The sequence below is a fragment of the Apium graveolens genome, unplaced genomic scaffold (genome assembly GCF_009905375.1).
Source record: "Apium graveolens cultivar Ventura unplaced genomic scaffold, ASM990537v1 ctg2278, whole genome shotgun sequence".
NCBI lineage: Eukaryota > Viridiplantae > Streptophyta > Magnoliopsida > Apiales > Apiaceae > Apium > Apium graveolens.
Genome location: NW_027417587.1, coordinates 44,602 through 57,488, shown reverse-complemented (window position 1 = coordinate 57,488; position 12,887 = coordinate 44,602).

Sequence of the window (12,887 nt, the reverse complement as noted above, 5' to 3'; positions counted from 1 at the left end):
ACTACTATGGACCTATAACCGTCCTATAATATCACCGAAATGATTCCCGGGTTTTTATCTTAAATCCCGACCGACTCTCGGTCTTATATAATATGTCACGCTTATAACAGAATAAACATTTCATGATATATACTTATTGTATAACATCGCTACATTGTGCGAAAATTCAACAACTACGTATCATGGCAAGCATGGTATTATGCAATGATAGTAAAACAATCCTTTCACAACACAACAGTAAAATGGAGTTGGGTTTATAAACTTGCCTGGGTATCTCGAAGTGGAGGATGCTCTAGGTTCCGCTCAGAAATCTATAATCATAAACACAATTCATTTTATTAGGTCCCGTCCTAATTAACAGCGACTTGCACTCATGCGCTACTTATTATGCACCCTCTCAACTTATACTACCCTTATTATTCCTTTAAGTTCTTATTCACATTATGGTCGCTTCATTTTTTTAAGTATCTTAGGTTCATTTTCATTTTCGCCGTCGGCTCCGCTTATGGATTCTACGATTTCTAATCGCACGGTCTCGGCTCCGATATTTTTATAAAACTGAAAAATCATTGTTTTCACTTGAAATTTTTATGGAAGTTAGGAAACTCAAAATACTACTCTCTGTAAAAAATTTATGATTTATGAACATTATTAAGTCGATCCTTTATATTTTCAAAGTTCGTAATTCGTAGCACTTTTTATCACATAAATCACTTTTAGTAAAACGGTCATAACTTTTGATCCGTAAATCAGAACCCAAGCGATTTAAGCGCCTAAACGATCCTTATAACATTTTCTATCATAATCAAGGGTTATTTTTCAAGAAACTACAGTTTACAACTTCGGGACTTTCTGCAAATGATTAAAGTTACGATTCGTTGGTTTTTAACGGAGTTACGTTTACGATCGGGATTTCGTTTACGCCCTAACTCTTAACACAACCACCAACAATCATCATTTCATCATCAACACACAAACACCTCTAAATAACTTGATGTTCTTGATGCAACAACAATCAACCTTAAATCTACTTAACCTAAACATCAAGATTTCATCACTACCACTTCTAAAACTAGGTTTACTACCACATACTAAATGGATCTTAAAAATGAATCTTAAATAAAGTTGGGCCAAATATTTTTACCTTTCTTGAAATATTGAGATGTTTTCTTGAGTATGGTGGAGGCTTGGAAGTGCTTGGTATGATTTTTGGAACCTAAAACCACCATTGAAATCAAGAAACCAAAGAGGGGTTATTATTCATACTATTCAATAGTGACTTTCTTGATTTTATTTCACCCATCAAACTTGATAAAAAGAGATGAAATAATTTTCTTACCTTAGTTTGATTGCTAGGAAGCTTGAGAATTAATGGGATGATTTTACCATAGCTAGATTTTGAGTTTTGAAATTGAATTCTCCCTTTTTTCTTGATTTTGCCGATTGGAAGCAATGAAGGGGTGGGGGTATTTATGCTTGCTTCTCTTGGTTGCTTCTAGGAAATGGGGGTGATATCTTTCCTTGATTTTTATTCTTCCTAGTATAGCATTCTAGGTTTATTCCTTGTTGCAAATCTTGGGGACAAAATCCAAGTAGCTTGCTAGCTTACAAGCTAAACTACATGTGTTAGCTTCCTTAGCACAGTATTTGGCTAGCTTGCTTGATCATCCTATGGTTAGCTCACTATTTGATGAAGTAACCATGGTTACTTTCTTACCATGGTTAGTTAGTGTGTTACGTTTATTTAATCGTTTACGCGTTCGCTCGGTTGCTTAGGCGTTTTCGTAATACTTACTCGTAAATGATTCGCTACGTAATTCCTTTCATATTTATTCCTTATATTTTGAATTATCATACTTGAATATAATTCCGTAGGGTTTTAATCTTGTAATTATATTGTGATCCCCGTAATCCTCGATGAGTCGTAAATACGGTCATTTTTCAAAGTTCATTTTCTTCGAAAACTAATAGCGTTTACATACACTCATTTGGTACGTATAAATCATGTTAACAACTCCGAAACTCATTTTCTCATGCACAACATAGTGTGGGCTAAAATGTTTTTCCCCGTCCGTCTGGGTTACTATTCATAAACATTTTACAAGATCTCAAAAATTCAAGTTATTATATTACTATTCATAAAGGTCTTTTACCGATGTCAAAAAATTGGGTTCTTACAAACACAGATGCCACTGCTACACTAGAAGGCAAAGAAATGGTTGAGGTTGGATGAGTAGACACAGTTGAGATTACCTCACTTACCTGAGGTGCCTCCATTACTGGAAAGTAAAAGAGTGGCACCTCTTTGTGGTGGTTTGCTCTGTCTAAATCTGCAATAATTCTTCTTTCTTGAACCCAACAATCTAACTTGTTGGTTCGGTTCTCAAGCACAATGTCCTCAGAGAGGTGGTTAGCAAGCATCATGAAAAATCTAGCATAATAAACATTCTTACCCCTCTTATTAAGCTCCCCTAACTTGAACCCCAACTCAAATAAGACTAGATCACTGAAGTTAAAGAATTTATCAGTTACTAGCATGTAAAGCATGTTGAGCATGGAGATATTAACTGAATCAAAATTGCTAATTTTACCAGAAAATACTTTAGTAACTACATCACACAGATAGCTCCATTCCTTCCTAAGACCCAACCTCCTAATTTAACTTAATTTAGAAGTAGAGAGTGCATAGCCCATGGAATTAAGCATATTAATAATGTCAGTGTCTGTGCGTGGAGAAGTTACAGTATTATCAGGAAACTTGAAGCATGCTTTAACAATATCACTATTAACACAGAATTCCTTACCTTTAATCGTGAAGATGGTCTTGTCGGTTGAATTATACAATGTAGTTGTCCACATTTCTTCAACAACCTCACAGTAAATGGTGGGTGATTCCAGCATGGCATAGTTGAGTTTGCAATTCTTCACAAAATCCATCATTTTGTGGTAATCGCCAGATTGTTGAATCCCCTTCTTCACTAGAGCCGTGAAATTGTTCTTCTCATAGATAAAACCAGTTTGAGATGTGATTTTGACGACTGGTGCCATTGTTAGAGAGTAAGAACTTGCAGAGAGAGCGTAATTGCTTTTGAGAATGGGAGAAGTTAGAGCAGATGAATTGAGAGTGATAAAAGAAATGAAATGAAAATGAATTTTGCTTTTATACTCTCTCAAAAATAACTGTCAAAAATAATACACTAAAATAAAGTGACCAATAAAAATTGCCCAAAATAGCCGTTTAAAAATTAATGGTAAACATTCCATCACTTATCCGTCCTGTTATGCTTACAAACTATGAGTATACCCGGTGGATAATGTTCTGAAAATCAACGGCTAAGAATGAGACAATTCGACGGATGAGGATAAATCAGTTATCCGTCGAGATATAAAATATTCCAGAAAAATAATTGATTTTATTGACAAATTGTATATCGACGGATGATCGAACTCGATGGATAATGATCATCCGTCGGGATGTAAATTTTGACTTAGCCAAAATTTTATCCAAGACTGAAAAATCAATTAAATTTCTGGTTGCATTACAACTTGCAAAATATCTGAAAAGATTCAAGAGTAATTAAGCATACCTAACTCACTTACCAACCTTGAAAAGGTGGATTCATCCAGTGGCTTGGTAAATATATTTGCAAGCTGTTTTTCACTTGGAACAAAAAGTAGTTCCACAGTACCATTCATCACATGTTCCCTTATAAATTGGTACTTGATGTCTATGTGCTTTGTTCTTGAATGTTGTACTGAATTTTCAGTGATGGCAATTGCACTTGTGTTATCACAGAAAATAGGAATTCTTTCCACTTGCAGACCATAGTCTAGCAATTGGCTTTTCATCCATAAAATCTTTGCACAGCAACTGCCAGCAGCAATATATTCAGCTTCAGCTGTAGAAGTAGAAACTGAATTTTGCTTTTTAGTGAACCAGGACATAAGCTTGTTTCCTAGAAATTGACAGGAACAGGTTCCTGTTGTACTTTTTCTATCAATTCTGCAACCTGCATAATCTGCATCTGAATAACCAGTTAGATCAAAATAAGAATCTCTAGGGTACCAAATGCCAAGTTTTTGTGTTCCCTTGAGATATCTGAAAATTCTTTTAATAGCTACTAAGTGAGATTCTCTAGGATCAGCCTGAAATCTAGCACAAAGACAGGTAGCAAACATTATATCTGGCCTACTAGTTATTAAGTACAGAAGTGAGCCAACCATGCCCCTATAATTTGAAATATCCACAGACTTTTCAGTAGTGTTTAATTTAAGCTTAGTTGCAGTGGCCATCGGAGTTTTTGCAGATGTGCAATCCATTAGATCAAACTTCTTTAAAAGATCATGAATGTATTTAGTTTGACTAATGAATATTCCATCACTAACTTGCTTAACTTGTAATCCAAGAAAGTAAGTCAGTTCTTCCATCATGCTCATTTCATACTTACTTTGCATCATAGGCTAAGAAGATTCTGATGGCTTCAAGTCTTGCAACATGAGCAAATATTTCATCAAAATCTATTCCTTCTTGTTGACAATAGCCCTTAGCAACCAATCTAGCTTTGTTCCTGACTACTATGCCATTTTCATCCATCTTGTTTCTGAATACCTATTTGGTGTCTATAGAATTCTTCCCTTTAGGCTTGGGTACCAGCTTCCAAACATTGTTCCTTTCAAATTGGTTTAGCTCCTCATGCATAGCTAAAATCCAATTAGGATCCAACAAAGCTTCTTCTACCTTCTTTGGTTCTTCCTTAGAGAGGAAGCTGCGATATAGACATTCTTCTTGAGTTGCTCTCCTTGTTTGAACTCTAGAAGATACATCACCAATGATGAGCTCAAAGGGGTGATCCTCTGTCCATTTCCTTTGTTGAGGTATATTAGCTCTAGATGAAGAGGCCTCATTGTTGCCTTGATGTGTGATTAAGTTTTGATTATTGGAAACTCCCCCTGAGTTTGTGAATCTATGATTTGAAATAGGGGAATTTTCTGCAAGTGATCTATTTTGACTTTCAGCTTCTTTTGATGACCCGACGGATAGTAAATTTTGAGTTCCGACGGATGAAGCTGATTGTATCTCGATGGATGATGCAGATTGTCTACCAACGGATGAGGCATTTTGTAACTCGATGGATGGTGAGTTATTAGCTTCATTGGTTGTAGATTTTTCTGCACTATCCTTATTAGTAGTTTCTTGATCACTTTCATCATCACTGTCATTACTAACCATCTCCACATTGTCAAAATTGAGGCTCTCATGGTAATCTCCATCTTGCAGTCCTTCAATCTTTTTATCATCAAACACAACATGTATTGATTCCATAACAATGTTGGTTCTCAGATTGTAGACTCTGTATGCTTTACCAACAATATATCCAACAAAAATTCCTTCATCTGCTTTAGCATCAAACTTCCCATTCTGATCAGTTTGATTTCTCAAGATATAACATTTGCAGCCAAAGACATGAAGAAATTTTAGAGTTGGCTTCTTGTTCTTGAATAATTGGTAGGGAGTCATGCATTTTGCCTGATTAACCAAAGAAATAATCTGAGTGTAGCATGCAGTATTTACAGCTTCAGCCCAGAAATATGTAGGTAACTTTGATTCTTCAAGCATTGTCCTTGCAGCTTCAATAAGTGATCTGTTCTTTCTTTCTACTACTCCATTTTGTTGTGGAGTTCTTGCTGCTGAAAACTCATGCATAATCCCATTCTCTTCACAGAATACTCTCATAACAGAATTCTTGAACTCAGTTCCATTGTCACTCCTGATTCTATCAACTTTGAAATCAGGATGATTGTTGACTTGCCTTATGTGATTGATGATGATTTCACTAGCCTCATCTTTAGACTTAAGAAAATATGTCCAAGAGAACTTTGAGAAATCATCTACAATTACTAGGCAAAATCTTTTCCTTGAGATGGACAACACATTGACCGGTCCAAACAAATCCATGTGTAGCAGTTGCAAAGGTTCTTCAATTGTTGAATCAAGCTTCTTTCTGAATGATGCTTTAGTTTGCTTCCCCTTTTGACAAGCATCACACAGTCCATCCTTAGAAAACTTCACTTGAGGAATACCTTTAACCAATTCTTTCTTTACAAGCTCGTTCATGGTTTTGAAGTTTAGATGGGATAGCTTCTTGTGCCATAGCCAACTTTCATCTTGACTTGCTTTACTGAGAAGACAAGTAATAGATTCTGCATTTGATGAGTTGAAGTCAGCTAGGTACTCATTTCCTTTTCTCACTCCAGTGAGAACCACTTTGTTGCTCCTCTTGTTTGTCACAACACAGGTTTCTGTAGTGAAGCTTACTGAATTGCCTTTATCACAAAGCTGGCTGATACTCAACAAATTGTGCTTGAGACCATCCACTAAGGCAAACTCCTCAAAGATGACATTGTCTTTTGAAATCAATCCATATCCCACAATATAACCCTTGCTGTCATCTCCAAAAGTAATACTTGGGCCAGCTCTTTCCTTGAACTCTGTGAGCAGGGTAGAATCTTCAGTCATGTGTCTTGAACAACCACTATCCAAGTACCATAGATTCTTTCTATTTCCCTGCACACATTAAAATCAAATCAAGTTCATTTTGGTACCCAAGTTTCCTTGGGTCCTGCCTTGTTAGCTTTCTTCTTTTGTTTCTTAGGTTTGATTTCATTTGACTTGGGGATATCAGATTCATCCTTAGTCATCTGAGTTGGACCTTTGAGACCATTCATTAAAACAAAATTATCATGCACATTTTGATTAACAGGAAATGGCATGTTATTTACAAACATGTTATTTTAATAGGGCATGCTAAATGACATTTAAGGCATATTAAATGCAGCATAATAAGGATTAGGTGCAAATGACATATCAGCAAATTGTGCATTCATATTCTGTGTAGACGTAGCATTCAAAGGCATAGAAGGCATAGCACTCATGTTGGGAAAAGAAGGTGGTACAGTCATGGGAGTAGGCATGGCAAGTTTGCAATTAACAGACAGATGATTAACACTACCACACTTAACACAGATTTTGCTAGGAGCATACTTATCAGGTGTGTAGTTGTTATATTTGGTAATTCCTACTTTCCCATTTCTATTGTTTTTCCTTTTAGCCTCTATTTTAACCTCAATCTTTTCTAGTCTGTCATTCAATTGCTTGATGGACAGATGACCAACATTCACTTTCTTCTCCTTCTTCACTTGACTAGATTCTCCTGAAATAAAGTTTTTGGAAACTGATCCATATTTTTCATTTAACTTGGCAAGTTTGGCTTTACTCACAGGTTTACTCACAGCCGAAGGATGAGGATATATGTCATTCAACGGATAACCTTTTTGATTATCTGACGGATGACTCTCATCATCCGTCGAGTCCACATCTGTTAGTAATCCTTCAACCAAATTGGATTCTAACTTCTCTTTACTCTTTTTCCAGGCTGCATCACAGAAAGACTCAATACCTTGAACTTTGGTGATTTGAGCATGGACATCTCTAGATGATTTCCATGCCTTAATCACCTCATGTTCACGATCAAGTTGCTCCTTCAAAATTTCTTCTTTCTTTAATGACTCAGTTAATTTATTCTTAGCAATCTTACATTCTACTCTCAATTTTTCAAATTCAATAAACTGAGATTCTAGCACATAATTCCTCTCACTTAAAAACAAATTGTTTTCTCTGATTTTAGCATTTTCCTTAGTGAGGGACTTAAGTGTAACACGCAAATGATATAATTCTATAGACATGTCATTTATTGCATCATTACACTCAACTTTAGATAAATATGCAAGGTTAGTGGTGATTACCTGATTACTTGAAAAACTTGTCTCTGTTTCATCAGATTTGGCCATTAGGGCTAGATTTACATAGCTGACATCTTCATCCTCATCCAAACCATCTGCTGCCCAGTCATTTTCTTGTGTAATAAAAGCCCTTTCCTTTTGTATGAGCAAGTCAAAGTACTTCTGTTTATAATCCATAGGCTCAAACTTTTTTTTGCTGGAATCTGACTTTCTACACTCACTGGCAAAGTGCCATGCCAAGCCACATTTGAAACACTTGAATTTTGATTTATCAACCATATTTCTATTTGGCTTAGCTGCTCCAAAGTTCTTCTTGAACTTGAGCTTGGCAAATCTTCTGGAAAGAAATGCAAGATGTTCATCAATGTCATCCATATCATCTTGGCTCAAAGAATCTTCATTTTCTGCTACCAGCCCCTTGCCCTTGTTTTCACAGACCTTTGAAGTAGACTCAACAGCTTCTATCTTCATCTCCTTCTCTTTCTCTAACTCAGCAACCAGTGCAATGGACCCTCCTTTCTTTCTCCCTTTCTCCATTCTTTCATCTTACTCTATTTCATGCTCATAAGTCTTTAGAATGCCATACAGTCTCTCTAGTGTAAACTCCTTGTATTCTTGTGAATTTCTTAAGGAGACTGTCATTGGTTTCCATTCTTTTGGAAGGGATCTCAGAAATTTGAGGTTAGAATCCTTGGTTTAGTAGACTCTTCCATGCAGCTTCAGAGCATTTAGTAGCTTTTGAAATCTACTAAAGATATCAGTGAGAGTTTCACCTTCTTCAAAGTGGAAATTCTCATATTGCTGAATTAGTAACTGCATCTTGTTTTCTCTAACTTGTTCAGTGCCATCACAAATTATTTGAATGGTGTCTCAAACCTCCTTGGATGTCTTGCAATTGATGATGTTTTCAAACATGTCACCATTGACTTCATTGAACAGAATATTCATGGCCTTCTTGTCTTTCCTGAATTGTTCAATATCAGGATCTGACCATTCATGCCTTGGCTTGGGAACTGATGGCTCATTTCCAGTTGCAGCTCTCATTGGTACGTGAGGACCTCTCTCTATGTAATCCACATAGGCCTCATCTTAAGAAAGTAAATGAAGATGCATCTTTACCTTCCAGTGACGATAATTATCCTTGTCCAGAAAAGGAATCTTGACTCCAACATCCTTCTTGTTCATCTTGCTATTTGTTGTGATCTTTAAACTCTTTGTGCTTCAAAAGCTTGCTCTGATACCAATTGTTAGTCCTTAACAATGCAACAAGAATTACAGAAGGGGGGGTTGAATGTAATTCTTGCTACTTTTTCAGATTAATGAAAAATGGTTCTTTCTTAATAAAATATAAGTGTTTGATTTGCAAAGTGCGGAATATAGAATTAGATTAATCAAAGTACAAGTAATAAAAACACAGGTCTTTAAAACTTTCTGGTGGATTTGAATGTATCCACCAGAGATATATATATATATATATATATCAAGAGAACCCTGTGAAGCTTGAATAGCTCACAGCTGCTTACAAATATGAACAACTAAACTTACAGAGAAATGCTACAAGATACAGCTTATAGTTGTTTCTCTGAGAATGTATTTGCTTAGTCTTCTAGTTATTCTATTTGCTATTCTTGGTTTATATATCAATAAGATTACATAGTAATAAGACAAGATAATAAAACAAAACCTATCAAGTCTAATACCATGCTGCTTCACTACTCTATTCCAGCATCTTTGAATATCTTCATAATAGCATGGAAATGGTAATGCTTCTTTGTTCTCAAAAACCCAGTTGAATAAGCTGCCACATTCCTTTTGCAAGCACTCGATGCATGTGACTGTGTTGTCACTGTCAACAGATGTTTAAATTGATCATCCGTCGGGTACATGATTATCATCTGTTAGGTTGCCTTGTTGATCATCCGTCGGTGGCTTTGTTGATCATCCGTCGGGTAGCTATTTAACACTTGACTTCATTTCACTTATGCAGAATTACAAGACAACTTATATTTACAATTAATCAACCTATTCTGCATATCTAATTAAAGTCAACATGACTTATATGCTACTACAGAATCTATACAACATGACTTATTGTTACATAAGCTACTCACTCGATGGATGTCAAATCATCATCTGTCGGGACTATATTGAGTCATCCGTCGGGACTATATCTGATCATCCATCGAGTGCTACATTTTTCACTAAGTTGAATCTACTAAGGTGTTTTGTTAATGTAATCATCAAGTTCACAACATATTCCCAACAATACTCTCCTTTGGTTTTGCCATAAAACCCTCATACTGAGAAACCAATATTTTCCTTTGATTTGACCTAACTTCCTCTGTACCTTCACACAATATCTCAATCTTCTCTCAGATTTGCTTGGCTGTGTCACAGTTTACAATATTGTTGTACATATCATTGTCAAGTGACTCTATCAGAATTAATTGTAGGCGACTGTCAAGAAAGACTTTTTCTTTCTCAATTTTTGTGTATTTTGAAGGATCTTTAGGACCATAATGAGCTGGGATGACCATGTCTCCATCTGTAAATTCTTCAATCCTTTCCATAGGAGTAAAAGTTCCATTCTTCAAAATCTGGATGTATAAGGGATTGGCCATCCTTAGAAACAGCATCATTTTTTTCTTCCATAATGCGTAGTTGCTTTTATCAAAGGATGGTATCTTTATACTACTTATCTTTTGTGTATTCATACTTCCAAGATCTTGATCTGTTTACTTTCAGATTTTACTCTGATACCACTTGTTAGATATTGAACAACACAGATGGGAGTGAATGTGTTTTAGATATTTTTAGTCTTTTTCAAACTTTTATAGATGTGTGAAAAAGTAGATAAGAAATGCGGTTATATTATGTTAGAAGAAATAAAACAGAAACACAATATTTTAAAACTCACTTAATTTTGAATTAAAATTAAGTTGTGTCTTACTACGAATCCTGGGTTCTTTGTAAGTAAAGAACTCAACTTCTATCTTGAGAGAGTACGAGAAAATTTAGATCTGTTTTTTTTCACTTTAAAACAAAGGACCAATGTTTACTTTATAGATTAGTAAACACAGGTTTACACAACATGTAATAAGATGTACTAAACCCTACGTTAAGTTATCTCTAAAGCTTTCCATTTCTGGCCTAGTGAATCCTTGCAAATCTTGTAGGTCTGTGACCTTTCTTTATTAGTTAATCTTGGCCCTTGATCTTGCACTCTTCAAGCTGCTTTTGTAGAATTTTCAATCTAAGTGATTAGATCATTTGTTGATTGTTAATCTTGAATCTTTAACTTGTCTACATTCTGTACTTGAGGTTCATATCGAGATCTCCAGTTTGTTGTATAGAGAACTGACATCTCGATAAGTATAATGGTTTATCGAGATCTATTAGTTCTCTATAAGTGTATTTAACTTGTCGAGGTCTCTGAGTTCTCTATAAGTGAACTTGGCTTGTCGAGGTCTCCAAAACTCTGCATGTAAAAATTACTTGTCGATATCTCTGAGATCCCTATATGCATTTTAACTTTTCGCTATCTCTGAGATCTCTACTGAGAAATTGACTTGTCGATACCTCTAATCTTCATATCTTCATTTTGACTTGTCGATATCTCTGAGTTCTCTATATGCAGAAATGGATTGTCGATACCTCAGGGTTCTCTATATACATTTTGACTTGTAGATATCTCTGAGATCTCTAATGATGATTTGACTTGTCCATATCTCCAATCTTCACATTTTCATTTAACTTGTCGATATGTCTGAGACTTCTCTATAAGCCATTTTGGACTTCTCGATAAGTAATTCTGAATTTCTCGAATGACTTCTCTATATGACTTGATCTGTGATTTGAAGATATCTTGACTTAGAACATTTTTCCTAAAACAAATTTATTCAACTCCAGGCTTCTTCACCTTTTCTCTAAGCCATGATCTTGTTGATCTTCTTCCAGAGTTTATTCTTAGGCTTGAGATTGTTCACAGAAAAATACTCCAATATAATCTTTAACATTTTTACAGACTCAAGTAATATAATACAAAATACAGATTTAGACTATCATACAACTAAATCTTAGGGTTGTCAATGTGACTTAGTCTTGTTATAGTACGGGTAAGTCTTGCATAACAGTAAATCCAATCCTGGCTTCGGTAATTGTCAGGAGTTAGCTTCGCCATGTTGGCATCAACCAAAGTTGTATATAGCTCCTTCTCATCATTGCTCAGGTTTCGCATGATAAGCTTCGGGGTCGACCTCTCGCCAGGTCGAGAACTGACCCAGCTTCGGCCCGCTGATATAGCACTAGTGGGTGTGGGTCGTCTTGTTATTTGAGTTGGTCGCTGTCCAATCCGGGCGACTAGCCCGACATGCAATGGTGTAGAAGCCTGCACTCTTCGGATTCCTCTAGAAGTCGTGATGAAACCAGAATAGCCAGGTCAGCAGCTTCACTTCCACCTGCAAGCAACTGTTCTGGAAGCAATTATGGATGAAACCCGTTTGGGTCCATCTATCATAGGGCGATGCCCATCTGGAAGAACAGGTGTCGAAGGATCTTCAGCAACGGGACCCGAAACCTGCACTTGAAGGCTGCCTCAAAAATGCCGACCGCATGGTCACCATACCCCTTCGGCACTCCCGGGGTGTCATAGATCCTTTCATCCTCACCCGCATTGTACAGCCAGTAAGCTCTATGACGGACCTTGTACTCGTCGTACATAGCTTCCACCCTCGCCTTCGGCACCTTTGATCCGTTGTTGGCCATGGGGAAAGAAGCAATGGAACCAAACAATCCTCGCCCTGTCCATTCGGGCTGAGAAGTAGAGGTTCCCGCCAAAATATTCGTTCGGTCCATGTCCTTGTATTCGAAAATAAGGAGACAAGTTATACCATGTACTAGGACGAAGAAAATAATAAAAAAAGCACAACAAAAAAAAGACTGAGTACATGTCCAGAACCGAACGAACAACCTTTAAGAAAGTGTCCAGGGTCGGCTCCCAAAGGATGTTCTGAGGCAATATCCCCCCCCCCGCGGAGGAAGTTCTTGCCCCCAAACACCTTGTATGCCATCTTTAAACCCATCGGACA